General features: G+C 48.4%; 1 protein-coding gene and 1 non-coding gene across 2 annotated transcripts in view; one reads left to right on the forward strand and one right to left on the reverse strand.

Annotated features, from left to right (window-relative positions):
* Positions 1 to 617: 617 nt before the first annotated feature.
* trnan-guu lies at positions 618 to 691 on the reverse strand. The gene has a single exon. It is a non-coding gene; the product is annotated as a tRNA-Asn (tRNA).
* Positions 692 to 3,521: 2,830 nt separating this feature from the next.
* Positions 3,522 to 22,673, forward strand: part of cbarpb (CACN subunit beta associated regulatory protein b) — a 240,877-nt gene continuing 221,725 nt past the window's right edge. The window contains exon 1 of the mRNA XM_038777460.1: positions 3,522 to 3,602. The gene's annotated coding sequence lies outside the window, so the exon portion shown is untranslated. The remainder of the gene's footprint in view (positions 3,603 to 22,673) is intronic.

The following is a 22,673-nucleotide window of genomic DNA, read 5'->3' on the forward strand; positions in this document are numbered from 1 at the left end:
ATCCAGGGCAGCACAGTGGTTAGCATTGCTGCCTACGGCGCTGAGGACTCAGGTTCGAATCCCGGCTCTGGGTCACTGTCCATGAGGGGCTTCCACATTCTCCCCGTGTCATCTTAGAATTTGTCAAAGAATTTACAGTGCAGAAGGAGGCCATTCGGCCCATCGAGTCTGCACCGGCTCCTGGAAAGAGCACCCTACCCAAGGTCAACATCTCCACCCTATCCCTATAACCCAGTAACCCTACCCAACACTAAGGGCAATTTTGGACACTAAGGGCAATTTATCATGGCCAATCCACCTAACCTGCACATCTTTGGACTGTGGGAGGAAACCGGAGCACCCGGAGGAAACCCACGCAGACACGGGGAGGATGTGCAGTCTCCGTACAGACAGTGACCCAAGCCGGAATCGAACCTGGGACCCTGGAGCCTTGAAGCAATTGTGCTATCCACAATGCTACCATGCTGACCCTCAAATGAAGTTACTGTGAACATCCCCTAGTTGCCACATTCCAGCACCTGCTCGGGGAGGCTGGTACAGAAATTGAACCGTGCTGCTGGCCTGCCTTAAAAGCCAGCTCTTTAGCCCTGTGCTAAACCAGCTCCAGTGAAAACAACCATCCCTGGGTGGGCTTGAACCACCAACCTTTCGGTTAACAGCCGAACCCGCTAACCAATTGCGCCACAGAGACCAACTGATGGAAAGGTCTGCGTGGGTTTCACCCCCACAACCCAAAGATGTACAGGGTAGGTGAATTGGCCACACTAAATTGCCCCTTAATTGGGAAAAAAAATTGGGGACTCTAAATTTGTAAAAAAAAGAAATAAGGATCCAGTTGTCATGATGTGGGGGAAGGGGGTTTTGATCCAGCCACAAATTGAATTTGTTATTAATGCAGATGCTTAAAAATAAAGTCTGCGGTTTCTCCGAGACGCAGGCGATTTGCATTGAGAGACCTGACCCACCTCACACAGCCCACTCAACCCCACAGCCAGAAATCTGGCAAACAGCAGCATTAGATAGGATGGAGAGAGGGAAATGAGCCTGTGATGCGGCAGTTACATCATTCCACATTGAGGGACACAAAGAGGGAGGGATTTGGATTTGTTTATTGTCACGTATACCGAGGTACAGTGAAAAGTATTTTTCTGCAGATCAACAGATCATTAAGTACATGGGAAGAAAAGGGAATAAAAGAAAATACATAATAGGGCAACACAAGATATACAATGTAACTACATAAGCACTGGCACCGGATGAAGCATACAGGGTGTAGTGTTAATGAGCTCAGTCCATAAGAGGGTCATTTAGGAGTCTGGTAACAGTGGGGAAGAAGCTGTTTTTGAGTCTGTTCATGCGTGTTCTCAGACTTCTGTGTCTCCTGCCCGATGGAAGAAGTTGGAAGAGTGAGTAAGCCGGGTGGGAGGGGTCTTTGATTATGCTGCCCGCTTTCCCCAGGCAGCGGGAGGTTTAAATGGAGTCAACGGATGGGAGGCAGGTTCGTGAGATGGACTGGGCGGTGTTCACGACTCTCTGAAGTTTTGTTCGGTCCTGGGCCGAGCAGTTGCCATACCAGGCTGTGATGCAGCCCGATAGGATGCTTTCTATGGTGCATCTGTAAAAGTTGGTAAGGGTTAATGTGGACATTCCGAATTTCCTTAGTTTCCTGAGGAAGTATAGGCGCTGTTGTGCTTTCTTGGTGGTAGCTTCGATGTGGGTGGACCAGGACAGATTTTTGGAGATGTGCCCCTTGGAATTTGAAACTGCTAACCATCTCCACCTCGGCCCCGTTGATGCTGACAGGGGTGTGTACAGTACTTTGCTTCCTGAAGTCAATAACCTGCTCTTTAGTTTCGTTGGCATTGAGGAAGAGATTGTTGTCGTTACACCACTCCACTAGGTTCTCTATCTCCCTCCCGTATTCTGACTCATCGTTATTCGAGATCCGGCCCACTATGGGGATTTTCCAGCCACCCCTCTGGCTGCCTCAGTGAACTGATCGCACAATAATTTTTTTAATATAAATTTAGAGTACCCAATTATTTTTTACAATTAAGGGGCAACTTAGCGTGGCCAATCCACCTACCCTGCACATCTGTGGGTTGTGGGGGCGAAACCCACACAAACACGGGGAAAATGTGCAAACTCCACACGGACAGTGACCCAGACTCGGGATCGAACCTGGGACCTCGGCGCCGTGAGACTGCAGTGCTAACCACTGTGCCACTGTGCTGCCCATCCCACAATAATAATGATAATGAAGCTGAATTGTTTCCAGTCCTGGATACCATCTCCAGACGATATATAAATAAATAAATCACATTCCGTCCGTGCTCTGATTTCCCAGCATCACAATTCACAACCTCAGCATCTTCCCTCAAGCTGCTGGGGTTTTTTTAAGAGATGGCAATTTTCATTTCATTTATGCTTTGAAATTGCCCTATTCCGCCCTGGATTTGTTGTGTTTTTAACCGGGCCGAGAATTTGGGCTGGCGGGTGGGGGGCGGCTTAAAATCAAAAATAAAAAGCATCCGGATAGAAACGTTGGGGCGAAACACCGATTCTCCGGCTGCAATATATCCGAGCTCCCTTTGCATCGACAGCCAGCGAGAGGGCAGCGATTAGCTGGAAGCTTCCTTTCTGCAAGCTGCAGACAGCCTGACATCTGGGACAGAGGGGGTCGGGGGGTGGGGGTGGTGCCGTGTTTGTCATGCAGTGTGACCCTTGCTGCGCAGGGCTGGGGGGGGGGGGGGGTCCAGTTCCACCCCCCCCCCCCCCGGCATCCCCCCCCCCGGCATCCCCCCATCAACCCCCCCCGGGCATCACCTCCCCCCCCCGCATCACCCATCCCCCCCGGCATCCCCCCAATCACCCCCCCCCCCCCGCATCACCCCCTCCCCCCCCGGCATCCCCCCATCACCCCCCCCCCCCCCGCATCACCCCCTCCCCCCCGGCACCACCCCCCCCCCCCCCCGGGCACCACCCCCCCCCCCCGGCACCACCACCCCCCCCCCCCGGCATCACCCCCCCCCTCCCTGGGCATCACCCCCCCCTCCCTGGGCCTCACCCACCCACCCTCCCTGGCGCACCCGCCCCCCCCCCCCCCCCCGGCCATCACACCCCCCCTCCCCCCCCCCGGCCATCACCCCCCCTCCCCCCCCCGGCCATCACCCCCCTCCCCCCCCCCGGCCATCACCCCCCTCCCCCCCCCCCGGCCATCACCCCCCCTCCCCCCCCCCCGGCCATCACCCCCCCCCCCCCCCCGGCCATCACCCCCCCTCCCCCCCCCCCGGCCATCACCCCCCCCCCCCCCCCGGCATCACCCCCCCTCCCCCCCCTCGGCCATCACCCCCACCCAGGCCATCACCCCTCCCCCCCCCCCCGGCAATCACCCCCCCCCCGCCCCGGCATTCACCCCTCCCCTCACGCCCGCATCACCGCAGCCGCCCACGTGACCCATGCCGAAACCCAACCGGTTACTCAATGGTGGCGTAACCAGACGAGGATTCGAGTCATGAAATTGCTGGGTTTTGAAATGGAATGAAGTTGTTGCCATTGGGCCGCCTGTTTGTGCCCGGATGGAGCCCCGCAGCTGCTATTAGGTAAGTCCCGGACTGGCGGCGGCGCTAGTAAAATTCAGCCGGTCAAATCTGCCTTAAACATCAGAATAAGCACATTATTGTCATGTGTCGGGGGGGGGGGGGTGAGAGTGAGAGTGTGGGGGTGACAGTGAGGGTGAGGGTGACAGTGTGGGGGTGACAGTGTGGGGGTGACAGTGAGGGTGACAGTGTGGGTGAGGGTGGGGTGACAGTGTGGGAGTGAGGGTGACAGTGTGGGTGACAGTGAGGGTGGGGGACTGTGGGGGTGACAGTGAGGGTGAGGGTGACAGTGGGGTGAGGGTGACGGTGGGGGTGACAGTGTGAGGGTGACAGTGGGGGTGAGGTGACAGTGTGGGTGACAGTGGGGGGTGACAGTGGGGGTGACAGTGTGGGGGTGGGTGACAGTGGGGGGGTGACAGTGGGGGTGAGGGTGACGGTGGGGGTGACAGTGAGGGTGAGGGTGACAGTGTGGGTGACAGTGTGGGGGTGACAGTGGGGGTGAGGGTGGGGGTGACAGTGTGGGGTGACAGTATGGGGGTGGGGGTGACAGTGGGGGTGACAGTGGGGGTGACAGTGAGGGGGTGACAGTGTGGGGGTGACAGTGTGGGGGTGACAGTGGGGGTGACAGTGGGGGTGACAGTGGGGTGACAGTGGGGGTGACAGTGTGGGGGTGAGGGTGACGGTGAGGGTGACAGTGTGGGTGACAGTGGGGGTGAGGGTGACAGTGGGGTTGACAGTGAGGGTGACAGTGTGGGGGTGACAGTGGGGGTGACAGTGGGGTGAGGGTGACAGTGGGGGTGACAGTGTGGGGGTGACAGTGGGGGTGACACTGTGGGGTGACAGTGGGGGTGACAGTGAGGGTGACAGTGAGGGTGACAGTGTGGGGGTGACAGGGGGGTGACAGTGGGGGTGACAGTGAGGGTGACAGTGGGGGTGACAGTGGGGGTGACAGTGGGGGTGGCAGTGTGGGGGTGACAGTGGGGGTGACAGTGTGTGGGTGACAGTGGGGTGACAGTGGGGGGGGGGTTGACAGTGTGGGAATGGGGTGACAGTGGGGGTGACAATGTAGGGGTGACAGTGGGGTGACAGTGTGGGGTGACAGTGGGGGTGACAGTGGGGGTGGGGTTGACAGTGTGGGGATGGGGTGACAGTGGGGGTGACAGTGTGGGGGTGACAGTGGGATGACAGTGTGGGGGTGACAGTGGGGTGACAGTGGGGGGTGACAGTGGGGGTGACAGTGTGGGGTGACAGTGGGGTGACAGTGGGGGTGACAGCGTGGGGGTGACAGTGGGGGTGACAGTGTGGGGGTGACAGTGAGGGTGTGATAGTGGGGTGACAGTGGGGGGTGACAGTGTGGGGGTGACAGTGGGGGTGACAGCGTGGGGGTGACAGTGGGGGTGACAGTGTGGGGGTGACAGTGAGGGTGACAGTGTGGGTGTGTCAGTGGGGGTGACAGTGTGGGGGTGACAGTGAGGGTGACAGTGTGGGGGTGACAGTGAGGGTGACAGTGGGGGTGACAGTGAGGGTGACAGTGTGGGGGTGGGGGTGACAATGTGGGAAGGGGGGTGTCAGTGAGGGTGAGGGTGAGCGCCCAGGCCTCTCACTCAGTGAAGAAGCTTCAATCTGAGCTGCTTTGAGCTGTGACCCCATCAGCGATTCTCGGTGAAGGAGAAAAGATTTGAAAAATCAATTCACATTTTTTTTTTAATGCGCAAGTTTGCGAGTGGAGTGCAGGGTGCCGGCTGGGTTAGGGGTTTGCAATGTTGCAGCTCATTTCAGATTTGGGGTTTGAATGGGGGATAATAGGAAATCCGAGCGGATCTCTCGCTTTGCCATTGATTCTTTGCCCTTTAGCAATTCTGTTTTCAGTTTTCCGGACTATAACTGTGGATGTCAATCTGTCACCTCCTCTGCCGATTCCCTTAGTGAATGGTTTATTAAAATGAATAGAGGGCTGGGGGGGGGGGGGGGGGCTCTAACAGTGCCGAAAAAGCCCTTCGAGATTCACTTTATTGGAAAAGTTAATCCTAGCTTGACGTCTATTGAACCCCCTGCCTGTTAATAGATACACCCCCAACCCCACACAATGCTGCTTTCACCATTGAACAGCCCAATTGATTACAATTTAAATAGATGCTTTTATTTTTTTTCTAAAAAACTTTATTTTAGTAACAGTGCCTGCCCCCTGCTCGCAATAAAACATGCTGAAGGTAACAGGGAGTCATCATTCTCCAGGCATAGATTGAATTTAGCGCAGTTCCCGCCCCCTCCCTCGCCCCCATCACCATCTGCGTCAATTACAATCCCCAAGGCCACTCTCGCCTCTGTGATATTTGCATTTCTTACATCACCGTGGACCTTCCCTATGACAGGGATACCCCTGCTGCTCAGTAACGTGTGGAGGCGAGAGGGAAGCTTTGCAATTGATCCAACTCTTTCCAGCTCTGCACAATGGAAATCTTGCACAATATTCTCACTATCGCGTCCAAGACTCTTGCTCCTGTGCATGTCTGATGGTTAATGTTAGGACAGAAAAATCAGAGACATAGACACCCTTCCAGGACAATTCTTCATCTGGAGCAGCCTTCAGCTAAACCAGGGTGAAAATAGGCAAAGGTGATTCAGCAATGCCTCTGACTCTTAAATGCCCCCTGATGATCCAGCTTGGTAGAAGGTCAATTAGGGATGGACAATAAATGCTGCCCGAACCAGTGACACCCACACATCCCATGAACGAATAAAAAAAGATGCAGAATTGATAAAGGGCGAAGGGTTAACCCCCCCCCCCCCCCCCCCCCACCTTGTGTAATGCGATGTTCCAGATAGCTTGCTGGTGATAAATTACAATATATTATAGACTTCACTGGTGAAATAACCGCGGCCAACAGCCTGAAATGGGAGTTAGGTGGGGCGAGAGAGAGGTGCTCCTTATTGGGAAAGCTCCTTATAGGGATCCAGTTTGATCCCCAGCGATGGGAGCTCACCCCACCTCCTCACATCGAGCAGGACCCTGGAGGCATTGCCCTTCTTCAGCCATCACTGGTATCTGCTGTAGGTTTTATTAAAGCTAGTTCGCCTGTCCGTTTCAGAAGCAAACCAACAGGACTGCCTGGGTGGACCCAGCGATTTTACTGAGAAGAAGATGTAGCCAGTTGAGTTCAAATTTGTGATTTTCAACAATTTTCGTGCTGAAAAATAGGACCCAGCCGAATAAAATCGAATGTTTAAGTATTATAAATCAACGCAAATATGATTAACGTTTGACCACTTATATTCCCCCCAGAAATATCGAAAATAGTGATTCGTCCATTTCATTTGAAAGTTTCTAAATGTTCATAAACATTATATCCGGTAATTGCATACTATTTTAATGATTCAGATTGGATTTAATTCGGAATTAAGATTAATTCGGAGTTCTTTTGTCTCATAACTATTTCCATTATAAATTCTGTGATTCTGAATTTCTTGTTCCCCTTTATTGAGACAGAGCCAATGTAAACTCATTCACATGTCATTGCTGACCTCGGCCAACAGGGGGACACTGCATCATCTTGTCCCCAGAAATTCCTTTATAAAAATAAATCAACGGGAACATTTTGATCTTCCCATTTCCTCTCACACTGACTGGTGTGCAAAATACGCATTTAAACATCATTTAATTATTCAATTGAATTACCCTTTTTGTGCCTTCAGTAAACTTATTGCTTCAAGTCTTCCTCAGAATCCTGGCTTTTATTGATATTTTTGAGCTGTGAGACGGAATGAATTTGGTTTTCTGGGCTCTGACCTATACGTCTCATTTCCCAGGATGTGTAAGTGGTTTATCATAGAACTTACAGTGCAGAAGGAGGCCATTCAGCCCATTGAGTCTGCACCGGCTCTTGGAAAGAGCACCCTACCCAAGGTCAACACCTCCCCCTATCCCAATAACCCAGTAATCCCACCCAACACTAAGGGCAATTTTGGACACTAAGGGCAATTTATCATGGCCAATCCACCTAACCTGCACATCTTTGGACTGTGGGAGGAAACCGGAGCACCCGGAGGAAACCCACGCACACACGGGGAGGATGTGCAGACTCCTCACAGACAGTGACCCAAGCCGGAATCGAACCTGGGACCCTGGAGCTGTGAAGCCATTGTGCTATCCACAATGCTACTGTGCTGCCCGTTTGCAATCAGCTGGCCTGGTTAAAAGTCTCTCTGTGTATTCTGCTCAGTTGTTTTTCAAGAGCATTCAAATAAATATCAGTGGGCAAACTTGAAAAGCTTAATTCAGGTCGATGGTAAATTGAGGTTTTATTTTAAAGAAGCCGTGTTTATGTCAAAGTTTGAGAATTAGGAAAACAAATGACAATTTAGAAGGCCAGCAACACCTCAAATTTAGTCAAGGTTTTAATCCCTGTGTGGAAATCTCTCCATAGCTCTTCCCACCTTCCCAATTGCTGTAAACTCCATAATCATCTGAGATCTCTGCATTATTCTAGTTCTGGCCTCTTGGCCACCCTTGATTTCCACCATCAGCTCCTTGATCCTAAACTCTGCAATAACCAACATAAACCTCCACCTTTATCTCTCTCCTCCTTTGGGAAGCTTTTTAATGTCTGCCTCTTTGACCGAGCATTGATTGGGACATTGCTGCACTGCTGTGGCTTGGAAATACATTTGCCTGATAACAGTCTTGTGAAGCACCATGGGACACCTTTTATATTAAGGACCCTGCATAAATGCAAGTTGTTGATAACCTTTTGGCAAGGTTGCATTATTTGGGATGTGTACTAAGCCAAGATAACACACTCTTCCTCATTTGAACCCTTCAACTTTCCAAGCAAAATCCTCGTTTAATTTTGAAGCCACTCAAGTGTGTCTCCCCTGTGTTTCTGAAAGTTCGGCAAGATGAATGCTCGAATTGCTCCAGTGATTCTAATTGCTGGCACACATGTGTCAGAGAGTGAAAGAGAATGAGGGGCAGACAGGCAGGATGGGGTGAAATTGACAGTGATTTGGAAATGCAATAGCAAACCTTCGATTTCAGCCTTTAACTTCAAGAGATTATGAGAAAGTCTTGCCAAATATAATATTTATTAAGATTGTTAATAGCTGTTTTTAAACTGTGGATTTGAACTTATAATCCAATTGTATGAGATTCCCGTTCATGGATCTCAGTAGTGAAAGCAAGGTGACGGTGAGAAGATTTGAGAGGACTGAATAAATGAAAGGCAGAAAATTCTTTGAGTGTTGAGACCTCACACCTGCTTCCTTGCCTAAGTGAAAGACCTTTGCTCACAAAACTTATTCTGAGAGTACGCTTTCCCTGCTTTGGAGGTCATTTCTACTTTGGAGTTTCATTTGTCTGATTTACACCTCTCATCAGTCAAGCATCAGTTCATCATAGTGTTTATGCAGCTTTACCTTGGACCTCACACAAGGGCAAAGATGAGCAACAGGAACAACAACAGTAACAGAGGCAGGTACACCAGTAACTTTCTTCTCACCCACTTGCTTCCGTGCAGAAGAGGAGGGATAAACACAGAGGTGCAGCTCGTAAGAGGTGATCCCTCCTCCTGCCCACCCCCCCCACTCCCCACAGGTTTGCAGACAGAGGGTCAGCATCCTGCATATGTTGGAACCCCATTGCCCTAGGAGACTCAGAACATTGCATCAGGTGGTCACTAGCATTGGCAGCCTCCTGGAAAAAAAGCCTGCTGCCAAGTGGACCATGTGGGAACCCATTACCCGTCGCCGTCAAAGTCACCACCATTCTCGATTTCATTGCCTCTCCCCTTCCAGGGATCTGCAGGAGACACTTACAGAATTTGGCAATTTGTTGTGCACAAAGGCACCTCATAGGTAACTGCTGCCATTGTTTGCAGGACCGACAATTGTGTGCACGCTACAACCACTTATGCCAGCCAGATTAAGCCGGCACTTTGGTTTTATGTGTGGATGTGGCCAACTTCCAAGAGGTCAGCACAGTCATTGACTGCATCCATGTAGCAATCAAGGTGCCTTGGGCCATCCTGAAGCCTTCCTCAACCTCCAAAGGCTTCTATTCCATCAATTCGCAGCTTGTATGTAACCACAAAGCAAGTTTGTGCATTATACCCAGGGAGCCACTATGGTGCTTTTATCCTACATTAGCCACGGAGTCAAGACTTAAAGAAGTGATAGCATCTAACTTCGTAAAGACAGGACACCCACTGAAGATCTGGTTGATGGCATATTTCAATATGCATCAGGCCCGGTATTGAGAATGATGGTTTTGTGCTGTGCCTTGCACAGTATAGCGAGGCCTGGAGATGCAGAAGGAAAGAGGTGCTGAAAGTGCTGTCTCTTTGGAGGATAAACAACATGAGGAGCAGGAGGAACTTGATGATTCAAGGGCACCATCAGTAACACACATTGCTGCCCGGGTCCCCTAATTCTGCGAATCTCTGTATGCAGCCAGTGACGGGCTATCTCCGCATCTCTGCCTCTCCTGGGTGTTCCGTGCTCTCTTTACTCATGAGGAGGAAACAAGACCCATAAGTGAGAGCAATGGAGTGTGTTGGTGGCTGGGTGGGCAGCATATGTGGAGGGTCACTGTGAAGGTATTGAGATGAGGAGGGGTTTAGACCGGAGAGATGGGTACACCTGCAAACTAAGCTGGTATGTGGAGTGATGTGTAGGAGTATGTTTGGGAAGGCAGAGTGAAGGCTGGGGGCTGGGGGCTGGTGGGTGGGGGGTTTGGAATTAGGCACACATCAGGATATACCTAAATTTGCCTTGCTAATCTCTATTCCAGGCTATTAATTAGGTTATTAAACATTTCCCACTCTGTACCCCTCGACCCCAATCCTGCTGCTCAGCTCAGCAATTTGCAACCACGTCTTTTTGATCCCTGTGACAGGCTTCATCCTACAGTCAGCAGGGAGCAGAATTTCTCTATGGATCCTCCCCACAGTGTCAGCTCTAGGGAAAGATCAGTGAAGCATGATGTAGCCTTGCAATATCACGAGTCTATTGTTGCAGTTGCGTGCTCTGTTGAAACACCCGGCCAACCTTCACATCTCATCTGAACAAGAGTCCTTTTAAATACTTCATTGGACATAAACTCATGCAGGTTGTCAGCACACCTCTTCATCCTAATTGGTCAAGAGATTGGGGAGGTGGTGTCACTGGACTAGTAAGCCAGAGACCTAGGCTGTTGCACTGGCAACATGGGTTCAAATTCCACCATGGCAGCTGATGGCATTTTAAAACTCAGTTAATAAATCTGGAATTATAAAGCTCATCTCAGTAACCATCTGCATGAAACTATTAACAAATGCCGTAAAAACCCATCTGCTTCACTAATGTCCTGTAGGGAAGGGTATCCGTTGTCCTTACCGACCGACATGGGACCCCAGACCCTCTGTAACTCTTAACTGCCCGTTGAAATGGCCGAGCAAAGCACTCAGTTCAAGGGCAATTAGAGACGGGCAACAAATGTTGACCCAGCCCAGAGACGCCCACATCCCACGGAAGAACACAAATAAACAGAAATCAGATGCTAATGCAGTGGCTGCATTTACCACTGACAAGTGGAAACATCTGGGTTCCTTACTTCTCTCGGTGCCTTCACTGACAGTATGTCAAAATTAAAATACAGCCCAATATCTTTCCTCATTCTAACTTGATTTCTTGAAGAGAAAAAAAATGTTGGTTGAATTTGGAAAGCAGAAAGGAAAGAAGGGGAGGAGCAAAACATTTTGAAGGTGAATGGTTGCTTGACAACTTTGGGACAGCTATTGGGAGTGGTGGGAAGTGAATGAAGACTGAAGCATAGGGTCAGTAAAATCAAAGCAAAGAGAAGGGGAGAGAAGAGGAAAGGGAATCGGAAGTGTGGGAGTGATGAAAAATGGGGTGTGCAGTTGAAAGGTGAGGACTACGGGATACAATGGGAATAATGAGTTAGGGGAAGCATGAGTAATTAGGGAGGGGATGAGAGGGAGTCACTGGCAGCTAACATTCCTGCCAACTCCCACCCAAAGTGCTGTCTTTCCTCACTGCCACACCATACCATGACCTCCCAACTATAATGAAAGAGTAAAAAGACAGAAAGAAGTAAAAGGCAGCAGAAGTAGAAAAATGGAACAGAAGGAGAGAGACAGAAGCAAGAAAGGAGAAACAAGAGGTAACATACCAACACAAAGACAATAGTGACAGGTAAGAGGAGAGTCCATATTACCTGGCTTCTCACATGCAACACCACAATAGGTTGGCCCGTCTTTATTTAAGTAACCATGTTGGCAGACAGATAGCTAATGGAATTCATATATGTAAGGAGGGAGATAGAACATGTCTAGGGAATTATAGACCATTTAACTTAACATCAGTGGTAGAAAAATTGTGGAATCCTTGCTGAAGGACAGAGTTGGACATCTAGAAATGAGAAAATAACATCAAATCAGCATGGATTTCAAAAGGAAAGTTTTCCATGACCAATCTTATTTCATCTTTGAGGATGTAACAGAGTAGACCAGGGGTGGGCAAACTACGGCCCGCGGGCCGCATGCGGCCCGCCAAAGGTCTTTATGCGGCCCACCAAGTCATTAAAAAAAAAAAGTTTTTTAATTTAAAAAAAAAGTTTTTTTAAGGTTAATGGGGAGGGCTGTTGGGTTACTTACTGGTATAGGGTGGATACGTTGATTTGAGTAGGGTGATCATTGCTCGGCACAACATCGAGGGCCAAAGGGCCTGTTCTGTGCTGTACTGTTCTATGTTCTATGTTCTATATGAGGCGCCAAGAATCATAACCGGGTAAAGTAATTATTTTACTTAATATACTATGCGGCCCTTTAAAATTGTGAATTTCTGAATGTGGCCCTTGCACGGAAAAGTTTGCCCACCCCTGGAGTAGACAATGACAATGCAGTAGATGCAATTTATCTGGATTTTCAAAATGTCTTTGATAAGGTGCCCCATAATAGACTAGGTTAGAGAATGTAGAGCCAGGGACAAGTGGATTGCATCTGCCTTTACAACAGAATGCTGAGAGTGGGAATAAAGGGTTGTTAGTCAGAGTGGCAGAAGGTGTTTCACACAGATCAGTGCTGGGACCACTGCTGTTCACAAATCACACTAACAATTTGGACTTTGGAATCAAAAACGTAATTCCTAAATTTGTAGATTGTGCAACTGATCAGATTTGAGGAGGATTAGGGCAGCATGGTGGCGCACTGTTTAGCACTGCTGCGTCATGGCACCGAGGGTCCAGGTTGGTTTCAAACTTGGTTTGAACACAGTTCGAGTACCGCGTGCAGTTTTGGCTGCCATATTATAACAAGGAGTACCAGAAATGCATGTTTATATATATTTTTTCCAATTAAGGGGCAATTTAGCGTGGCCAATCCACCTACCCTGCACATCTTTTTGGGTTGTGGGGGTGAGACCCATGCGGACACAGAGAGAATGTGCAAACTCCACACGGACAGTGACACGGGGCCAGGATTGAACCTGGGTCCTCAGCGCCGCGAGGTAGCAGTGCTAACCACTGCACCACCATCTCTCCCCTTGAGTATGTGTATATATCAGGAAAATATTGATAGGCTCGGTATTCTCTCTCTTGAAAATGGAGACTGAAGGATGATCTAATAAGGGTCAAATTGTGTAAGGTTTCCGGGCAGCACGATGGCACAGTGGGTTAGCACTGCTGCCTCACGGCGCCGAGGTCCCAGGTTCAATCCTGGCTCTGGGTCACTGTCCCTGTGGAGTTTGCACATTCTCCCCATGTTTGCGTGGGTTTCATCCCCACAACCAAGGATGTGCAGGGTTGGTGGATTGGCCATGTTAAATTGGCCCCTTAATTGGAAAAAATGAATTGGGTACTCTAAATTTTTTTTTAAAAATTGTGTAAGGTTTTGAGAGAGTGATCACAGAGAGAATGTTTCCTCGTTTGGGGAACAGCATAACCAGAGGCCATCAATATAAGACAGTCACCAAGAAATTCAATAAGGTATTCAGAAGAAATGTCTTCACTCAAATAGAGGAAAGAATGTAGAAATCATGACCACAGGAGGTGACTGAAGTGAATAGTACAGATGCATTAAAGGAGAAACGAGGCAAACACAGGAGGGAGAAGGGAATAAAAGTTACCATGCTATATTTAGATGAGTAAAGATGGGAGGAGCCTTGAGGGGTGCATAAATACCCACATGGACTGGTTAGGCTGAATGATCTATTTCTGTGTCCTATATACAATTTCATAGTAGCATCTATCACTCAGAGTTTGTACAGAACACCAGCAAATTGGAACTGAATAACCTTTCTTAAAATATTCAAAGAAGGAAGAAAGCCTAATTATTTTCTCCTTGAGTGTTGACCTTGAGATAGTCTGATACCTCCACAAGCAGCTGCCAAGTCAGAGAAACTTTTGAAAATGGTAATGAGCCTTCAATTGATTTCAAAACCTATTTGGAAGACATTCCGACAGAGTGTACCTGAGGCAGAGATGGCAACCGACCACCGGAACCTGAACTTGTATCTCAACTTTCACATCAATAATGTCCCAACAAGTTACAGAAATTAGTCAGTCAAAAATGGACACAGAACCAAAGGTGATCAAAAACACTGGTCAAAGGAGTACACTGTATTATGAAGGGGGGTGAGGGGGGTTGCTGCACAGTTAGTGAAAGAATTTTACAGCATGTTGCTGGGACTACATAAGGCACTGGTCCCCAGTACGGGAACAAAGTGAGACCAGACTATCGTTGAGAGGCACCACGAGAAGGCAGCTAATTTTTGCAAAAAACTGTTAAACCGTCTGAATCAAAATGCTTAGTTCAGATCAGAATTCCATGTTGCTCATGAGGTATGCTTACTTTGAATGGTGTTACCTGAAGAATAAATAAACTGCATTCTGTTGCACCTGTCGTGTCTCTTAAAGTACTTCACAAATGTGATCAATTATTTTTGAAGGGCATCTGCTGTTACCATTTGGATGAATACAGTAGCTTTTTTTGCACAGAACAAACTCCCATCACCACCAAAAGAGACATTTACCAATCAATCTATTTATTTGTAGTGTTGCTCTGTAGTTGCTAGTTTGATTCATTGTGTGAAAATGCTGTGTTGACAAGTGGCTGACAGATTATTCGAATGGCAATCAGGTTGGACAGGTTAATTTGCTTGTGGGTGGTGAGCCAAGATACACGATGTAAATACAAACATCTTTTAAAGTTGGCAGCTTTTGTGGAGTTTAGGAGATACCTTTTTTGAAGGAGTATTTTGTCCTGGTGCATGTCCAAAGGATTTGGGGCGGGATTATCTCAGCCCGGGTCCGGGCCAGAGAATCCCCGTGCCAGGCCAGGCCGCCCTCACACCAGCGTGCAATTTCAGCGCCGTTGACGCGGCGTCAGTTGTGGGCCGCTCTACGCAGCCGGCCCGCCGATTCTTGGCCAGGGATAGGCTGAGTGGCTATTGAGAAAACGCTGAGTCCCGCTGGCGCCATCCACACCTGCTTGCAGCCGGCGGAAACTCTGCGTGGAAGAGTCGGGTGGCGGCCAGTGGGAGGGAGGGGGGGGGGGAGGGGGGAGTAGGGCTCTAACCCCGGGGGGGCCTCCGATGCGGCCTGGCCTGTGATCGGGGTCCAACGTTTGGCGAGCCGGCCTATCAGTCCCCCGGCCTCTTTTCTTCTGCGCCGGCCCCTGTACTTCTGCGCCATGTTGCGTTGGGGCTGGCGCATTGAAGGAGGCCACAGCGTATGCAGGCGTTAGTGCCGGCGCCACTGCGCATGCGCGGATGCCGCGGCGCCCAGTTCATTTAAAAGACTATTTGGTGACCATGTGTTCATAGATAAAACAACTTTTGTTATTTCCTATAATCATGAAGATGTACAGGTGAGTAATTACTGTAAATATATGTTTGCTCTTGTTGTCATTCAACCATTGCACAAAGTCTGAGTGATAGATGCTATTTGACATCATATATTGTTCAATAAATATAATTGAAGCACGTTTGTCCAACCTTTTTTCTCGTAGCGAGGGGGCATATTTGCATATTTTTCTCACTCACGGGGACCGATGAGAAAATTATGGAAAGATAAGGTTTGGCACAAAAAAAATTGAATTAAAAAAATTGGAGGTTTTAAGCAGTAAAATATTACTGAGCAAAAGTACAGCAATAAATTGTTAAGTTAAAAAAGAGTAAGTAATAAAAATGACAAGAATGTGAGTGTGTGGCGGTGAAAGTGAGTGAGAAACCTGAGACTTGGCATAAGGCAGACTCACACTCACCCCCACCTACTCACTTAGTCACTAACACTCACCCCACCCAACCCCTCAGTCATTCCCACCCACCCCTCACTTCCACCCACTCAGTCAATCTCACCCACACACCCCCCCACTCATTGCCACACAGTATTGCCCTCGGGCTGCCAAAATTGCACAGTCACTGGGCTCCAGCCCCACCATACCTCACTTCCCTCGGCCCGACTGCCCTCAGCATGATTACCAATGCCGGTGCTCGCTGCTGCTCCAATCGGAGATTGTTTCTCTCCATAATTTACTGCTGATAGGTGGCTATTGTGGGAGAGAGTCAGCCTGTGATTGGAAGAGCAGCTACTCACGGAATCCTGCACTGAAACTCACCTGTTTGACCAGAATTTTGAAAACTGGCTTTGGAGGTCCTTGTAGAGGGGCTTCACAGTCCTCATGTGGCCCAGGGGGCTGTACCTTGGTCAAGCCTGATCTAATCCATTGTCTGATAGTGTTTTTGCTTTCTACTTTTTCAAAGTTGAGGAAATCATTCAGTAGCACAGGCTATGGGCTGGTTTAGCTCTGTGGGCTAGACAGCTGGTTTGTAGTGCAGAACAAGGCCAGCAGCGCGGGTTCAATTCCTGTACCAGCCTCCCCGAATGTGGCAACTAGGGGCTTTTCGCAGTAACTTCATACTTGTGGCAATAAAAAGCTTATTATTATTATTATTAAATCCAGGAAGATGAAATACAATAATAAGGATCAATTTCGACAAAGGTTTTGGGCAAATAAAGACTTACTTAACTCACGGGAAACAGGGACCCACTTGTAGGAGTTGCCTGTGATGCTGAATTTAAGGAAAATAACAAGTATTACCATTTGAAAAGATAATAGCAGCATATTCATGCTAAATTACAGTAAAATGTAAACTTAAACAATGTCTTGGCTGATGGAGGGAGGTTTAAACCTTGTGAGCTTGGACATGGGTGGGTGGGGGAACGATTGTTGATGAATGTGTTTCCAACTGAACCCAACTGGCAGTCGGGAAGTTTCCAACAAATTTAACAAATGCCAGTACCATCAGCTGAGATCAGTAAAAGTTCAGGATCTTCCTGTTTTCTGTTACTTACTTACCATAAAGTGCATTTGCCAGCTGAGCTATTTTATTTGAGGGGATGTGGGTTCAAAAAATACTTTAACATTAGTGTGTGTGTGTATATATATATTTATTGTAGTATAGAAATTTAAGGTTCAAACTTATTGTATTGTTCCAGGTTGTCTGCTAATGTTTTTTTTAAAACAAATTTAGAGTACCCAATTATTTCTTTTCCAATTAAGGGGCAATTTAGCGTGGCCAATCCACCTAACCTGCATATCGTTGGGTTGTGGGGGTGAAACTCACACAGACACGGGGAGAATGTATAAACTCCACACGGACAGTGACCCAGGGCCGGGATTTGAACCCGGTTCCTCAGCGCTGCAGTCCCAGTGCTAACCACTGTGCCGCATGCCACCCTGTTGTCGGTTAATGTCACGATCTTATGACTGACCTACCCTGGAGGGACAAGCAATTGAGAACTGTATTGTTTGACAAATAAATCAAGGTGTGTTATCAGGGGCTGTTTAGCACAGGGCTAAATTGCTGCTTTGAAAGCAGACCAAGCAGGCCAGCAACACGGTTCAATTCCCGTAACAGCCTCCCCGAACAGGCGCTGGAATGTGGTGACTAGGGGCTTTTCACAGTAACTTCATTTGAAGCCTACTCGTGACAATAAGTGATTTTCATTTCAAGGTGTTAAGAAAATTTTTTTTAAATAATTTTTATTGAGATTTTCAAAAACATATCAAAAACAGAAAATAACAACAAGAAAACAGTATTAACAACAACAAAAAGAAATAACCCAATAACCCCCAAAACCAACCCCCCCCCCCCCCAGTAACTACAAAACAAAGAAATAGATAAGCACCCGGCATATTCAATAAACACATATACACATTTCTCCCTTCCCCCGCAACAAACCCCCCCACCCCCCCCCCCCCCCCCCCCCCTCCTCTCCCTCCTGCCTGCCTATTTCCCAACCGTTTTTTTCCCTACAATGTTGACAAATGTGAGGTTATCCATTTTGGTAGGAATAACAGCAAACGGGATTATTATTTAAACGATAAAATATTAAAGCATGCCGCTGTTCAGAGAGACTTGGGTGTGCTAGTGCATGAGTCACAGAAGGTTGGTTTACAAGTGCAACAGGTGATTAAGAAGGCAAATGGAATTTTGTCCTTCATTGCTAGAGGGATGGAGTTTAAGACTAGGGAGGTTATGTTGCAATTGTATAAGGTGTTAGTGCGGCCACACCTGGAGTATTGTGTTCAGTTTTGGTCTCCTTACTTGAGAAAGGACGTACTGGCGCTGGAGGGTGTGCAGAGGAGATTCACTAGGTTAATCCCAGAGTTGAAGGGATTGGATTATGAGGCGAGGTTGAGTAGACTGGGACTGTACTCGTTGGAATTTAGAAGGATGAGGGGGGATCTTATAGAAACATTAAAAATTATGAAAGGAATAGATAGGATAGATGCGGGCAGGTTGTTTCCACTGGCGGGTGACAGCAGAACTAGGGGACATAGCCTCAAAATAAGGGGAAGTAGATTTAGGACTGAGTTTAGGAGGAACTTCTTCACCCAAAGGGTTGTGAATCTATGGAATTCCTTGCCCAGTGAAGCAGTTGAGGCTCCTTCATTACATGTTTTTAAGGTAAAGATAGATAGTTTTTTGAAGAATAAAGGGATTAAGGGTTATGGTGTTCGGGCCGGAAAGTGGAGCTGAGTCCACAAAAGATAAGCCATGATCTAATTGAATGGCGGAGCAGGCTCGAGGGGCCAGATGGCCTACTCCTGCTCCTAGTTCTTATGTTCTTATGTTCTTATGTTCCGCCAGGAAGTCCAGGAAAGGCTGCCACCGCCTAAAGAACCCTTGTACTGATCCCCTCAGGGAGAATTTCACCCTCTCCAATTTGATGAACCCCGCCATATCAATGACCCAGGCCTCCACGCTTGGGGGCCTCGCATCCTTCCATTGAAGCAAAATCCTCCGCCGGGCTACTAGGGACGCAAAGGCCAGAACACCGGCCTCTTTCGCCTCCTGCACTCCCAGCTTCACTGCAACCACAAAAATTGCGAGTCCCCAGCCTGGCTTGACCCTGGATCCTACCACCCTCAACACCGTCCTTGCTACCCCCTTCCAAAACTCCTCCAGTGCTGGGCATGCCCAGAACATATGGGCGTGGTTCGCTGGGCTCCCCGAGCATCTAGCACACCTGTCTTCGCCCCCGAAAAACCTACTCATCCTCGTCCCGATCATGTGAGCCTTGTGCAGCACCTTGAACTGTATGAGGCTAAGCCTCGCACAGGAAGAGGAGGAATTCACTCTTTCCAGGCCATCCGCCCACATCCCCTCCTCAATCTCCTCACCCAGCTCCTCTTCCCATTTACCCTTAAGCTCCTCCACCGAGGCCTCATCCACCTCCTGCATGACGTGGTACACGTCCAAAATCCTCCCCCCTCCAACCCACACCCCCGAGAGCACCCTGTCCCGTACCCCACGTGGAGGCAGCAGAGGGAACCCCTCCCCTTGCTGCCTGGCAAACGCCCTAACCTACATGTACCTAAACATCCCCGGGGGGAGCCCAAACTTCCCCTCTAACTCACCCAGGCTCGCAAACCTCCCTTCCACAAACAGGTCCCTCAGCCTCCTAATACCTACCCTGTGCCAGCCAAGAAACCCGCCATCGATGCTCCCTGGAACAAACCGGTGGTTCCCCCGTATCGGGGACTCCATTGAGCTCCCCACCTCCCCCTATGCCATCTCCATTGCCCCCAAATTTTGAGGGTAGCCGCCACCACCGGGCTCGTGGTATACCTCGTTGGAGGGAGCGGCAACGGCGCCGTTACCAGCGTCTCCAGGCTCGTGGCCACGCAGGACACCATCTCCATCATCTTCCACGCTGCCCTTGCCCCATCCATTACCCACTTACGCACCATCGCTGCGTTGGCAGCCCAATAGTACCCACAGAGGTTGGGCAACGCCAGCCCCCCCCCTATCCCTGCCCCATTTCAAAAACACCCTTCTCACCCTCGGAGTCCCATACGCCCATACAAATCCCGTAATACTCCTGTTGACCCTCCTAAAAAAGGCCTTCGGGATAAGGATGGGGAGGCACTGGAACAGGAACAAAAACCTCGGGAGCACCGTCATCTTGACGGACTGCACCCTGCCCGCCAGCAACAGCGGCAACATGTCCCATCTTTTGAACTCCTCCTCCATTTACTCCGCCAGCCTATTGAGGTTAAGTTTGTGAAGGGCCCCCCAGCTCCTAGCCACCTGGTCTCCCAGTCACCGAAAGCTCCTCCCTGCCCTTCTCAGTGGGAGCCTACCAATCCCCTTCTCTTGATCCCCCGGGTGCACGACGAACAGCTCACTCTTACCCAGGTTGAGCTTGTACCCAGAAAAGCCCCCAAATTCCCTAAGGATCTTCATCACCTCCGGCATTCCCCCCAGTTAAGAAAACTCTTGAGTTAACACTAAACCAAACAGTCCTTGGCCTTTGCCAGTATGTTTCTATCGATGAGAGCAAAAGTTCAATTCTCCTGCACTGTCATCACTCACTTCTATAAATTTCAGGGACTGAAGTTAATAATAGAAGCACTTATAGGAATTTTATTTTGGGAGAATGTTGCCAATAAGCCAAGTTAGCTTTTGGCGGCATTAAGATAACCTCGTCTTAACTAATAGAGAATGTGGAGCCATGTAACCCAGTAAATAATTAATCATGTTATGGGGCTGCATATTTAAGATATTCTAAAAGACTGGGAAGCATTGCCAAAGGGAATTGGTGCACACAAACGAGGCAAGCAATCCTTTATTGACTGAAATGAGGTCAGAAATTCCCATGCTAATCGTTATCTGCTTAATTCTGCCCAGACAGTAGATCCATTTGGTGCTCGAGATCATGTTAGATTAAAGATTTTGAAGGGTTATTTTTGAAATTGGAACAAGTGCAGAAAAAGAAATGGAACTGAAACCAGCAGAAGCAATTAAATCCTTGAGGGCTTCTTTTGAGGTTGTTTGCTACTCTGGTCTGCAACAACTGATAGATGCTCGTGAAAGATTTGAGTCTTTTTCAGGATTTTGAAAGCTTGTGTCAAACAACAGCAACAACCGCCAACCAAGAATTACATGTGGATTTATTGGAATAATACCTCACCACTTTGTGTTTAATCTATTTTTTACACTCCAGTTCTACTTACCATCACAGGTCCACTGTACATACAGAAAAAGTAATTTTAATTGCACAACGAGAGAATGAAAAGTTGTCCTGGTGACAGGCTGTTTCATTTCTGTGTGGCATTTCATGTCAATCTATATAAATTGGGTTTATTGCAACTTTTTAACGGGCGAGTGGATCTCTCTTACATGCATTGCCAAAGTAACTACTGTAAGTGGGTTTGACACCAGTGTCTTCAGAGGAATCAACCAAGTGTGGTTTCCAGAGGGGGATTGATTCTATTCCGAAGGTGAAGCGATATGAGGAACAGAAAATGCTTAAACCAATCCAAATGGAATGTGAAGCCTAAGCCTGAACAGTCAGAACTCCTCCCTTCCATCAGCAGGAGACAACCTTAAAAAAGAAGGAGATGGGAAAGGTGGTTTGCCTGATATTTAAGACAAATCAATTGACTTACTTTTACATTCAGGATAAACCCAATTTCTCACTTCTGTGGAAATCAGACCTGAAGTGAACTAATTATTTCTCAAGATCTCAGAACCGTGGAACTCATTTGTTTCCTCAGTATTCACTTCCTCCGACAATCTTGAGGATAGCCTCATCTGAACAACAACTTTCTGACCTATCCCATCTTGTCTGCTCATTTTCAGCATAGATCTGGATCTTGAAAGCAAATTACTGCAGATGCAGAAATCTGAAACAAAAACAGAAAATACTGGACAACCTCAGCAGGTCTGACAGTACCTGTGGAGAGAGAAGGGAGCTAATGTTTTGAGTCTGGATGACTCTTTGTCGAAGCTGGATCTGGATCTTTAAGTCTTTCTGATGGAGGTCCAGGTGGGAGTGTGTTGCATTGGCTCTCTATCTACATCAGGGGTGGGCAAACTTTTCCGTGCAAGGGCCACATTCAGAAATTCACAATATATTGTATATATTGTATACAATATAGTATAGAACATAGAACATAGAACAGTACAGCACAGAACAGGCCCTTTGGCCCTCGATGTTGTGCCGAACAATGATCACCCTACTTAAACCCACGTAACCCGTATACCCATAACCCAACAATCCCCCCATTAACCTTACACTACGGGCAATTTAGCATGGCCAATCCACCTAACCTGCACATCTTTGCAGTTAGACGGGCCCCCACCCCGTCACAACTTCCCACCCGAGATCTAGGCCCCTTCATTTTCATCACGTAGATCCTCCTGCAGGCTTCAAAACTGAGACCGAGTGGAAAATGACTCTTTGAGTGTTGGCCACTTAAGGGCCTCAATTGGGGCAAGTATGGGCTTGCAGTCTGAGGCCTTGCGAGCACTAGTGTAAAATCACTGTGTGGTTAGGGCAGGTAGGAATACGGCGGGAATCCCACTCCTTCATTTTCCTCCCTCGAGCCTAAACGCCTGCCGACACGGAAGCATTAAATTCAGGCCAAATTGCTTGTGGAGGCTGCATTTCATGAAGAAACCACTAATGAAATTTTGCATTGTGATTCAATGCAGTCTACAGCCTCTCGTCACCTGCCAAAAAAGCCATAATTCCATTGCACCGGACTCCATCAGTGACATTAATTAAGC

Source organism: Scyliorhinus canicula, chromosome 18 (genome assembly GCF_902713615.1).
Source record: "Scyliorhinus canicula chromosome 18, sScyCan1.1, whole genome shotgun sequence".
In the NCBI taxonomy this organism is placed as follows: domain Eukaryota; kingdom Metazoa; phylum Chordata; class Chondrichthyes; order Carcharhiniformes; family Scyliorhinidae; genus Scyliorhinus; species Scyliorhinus canicula.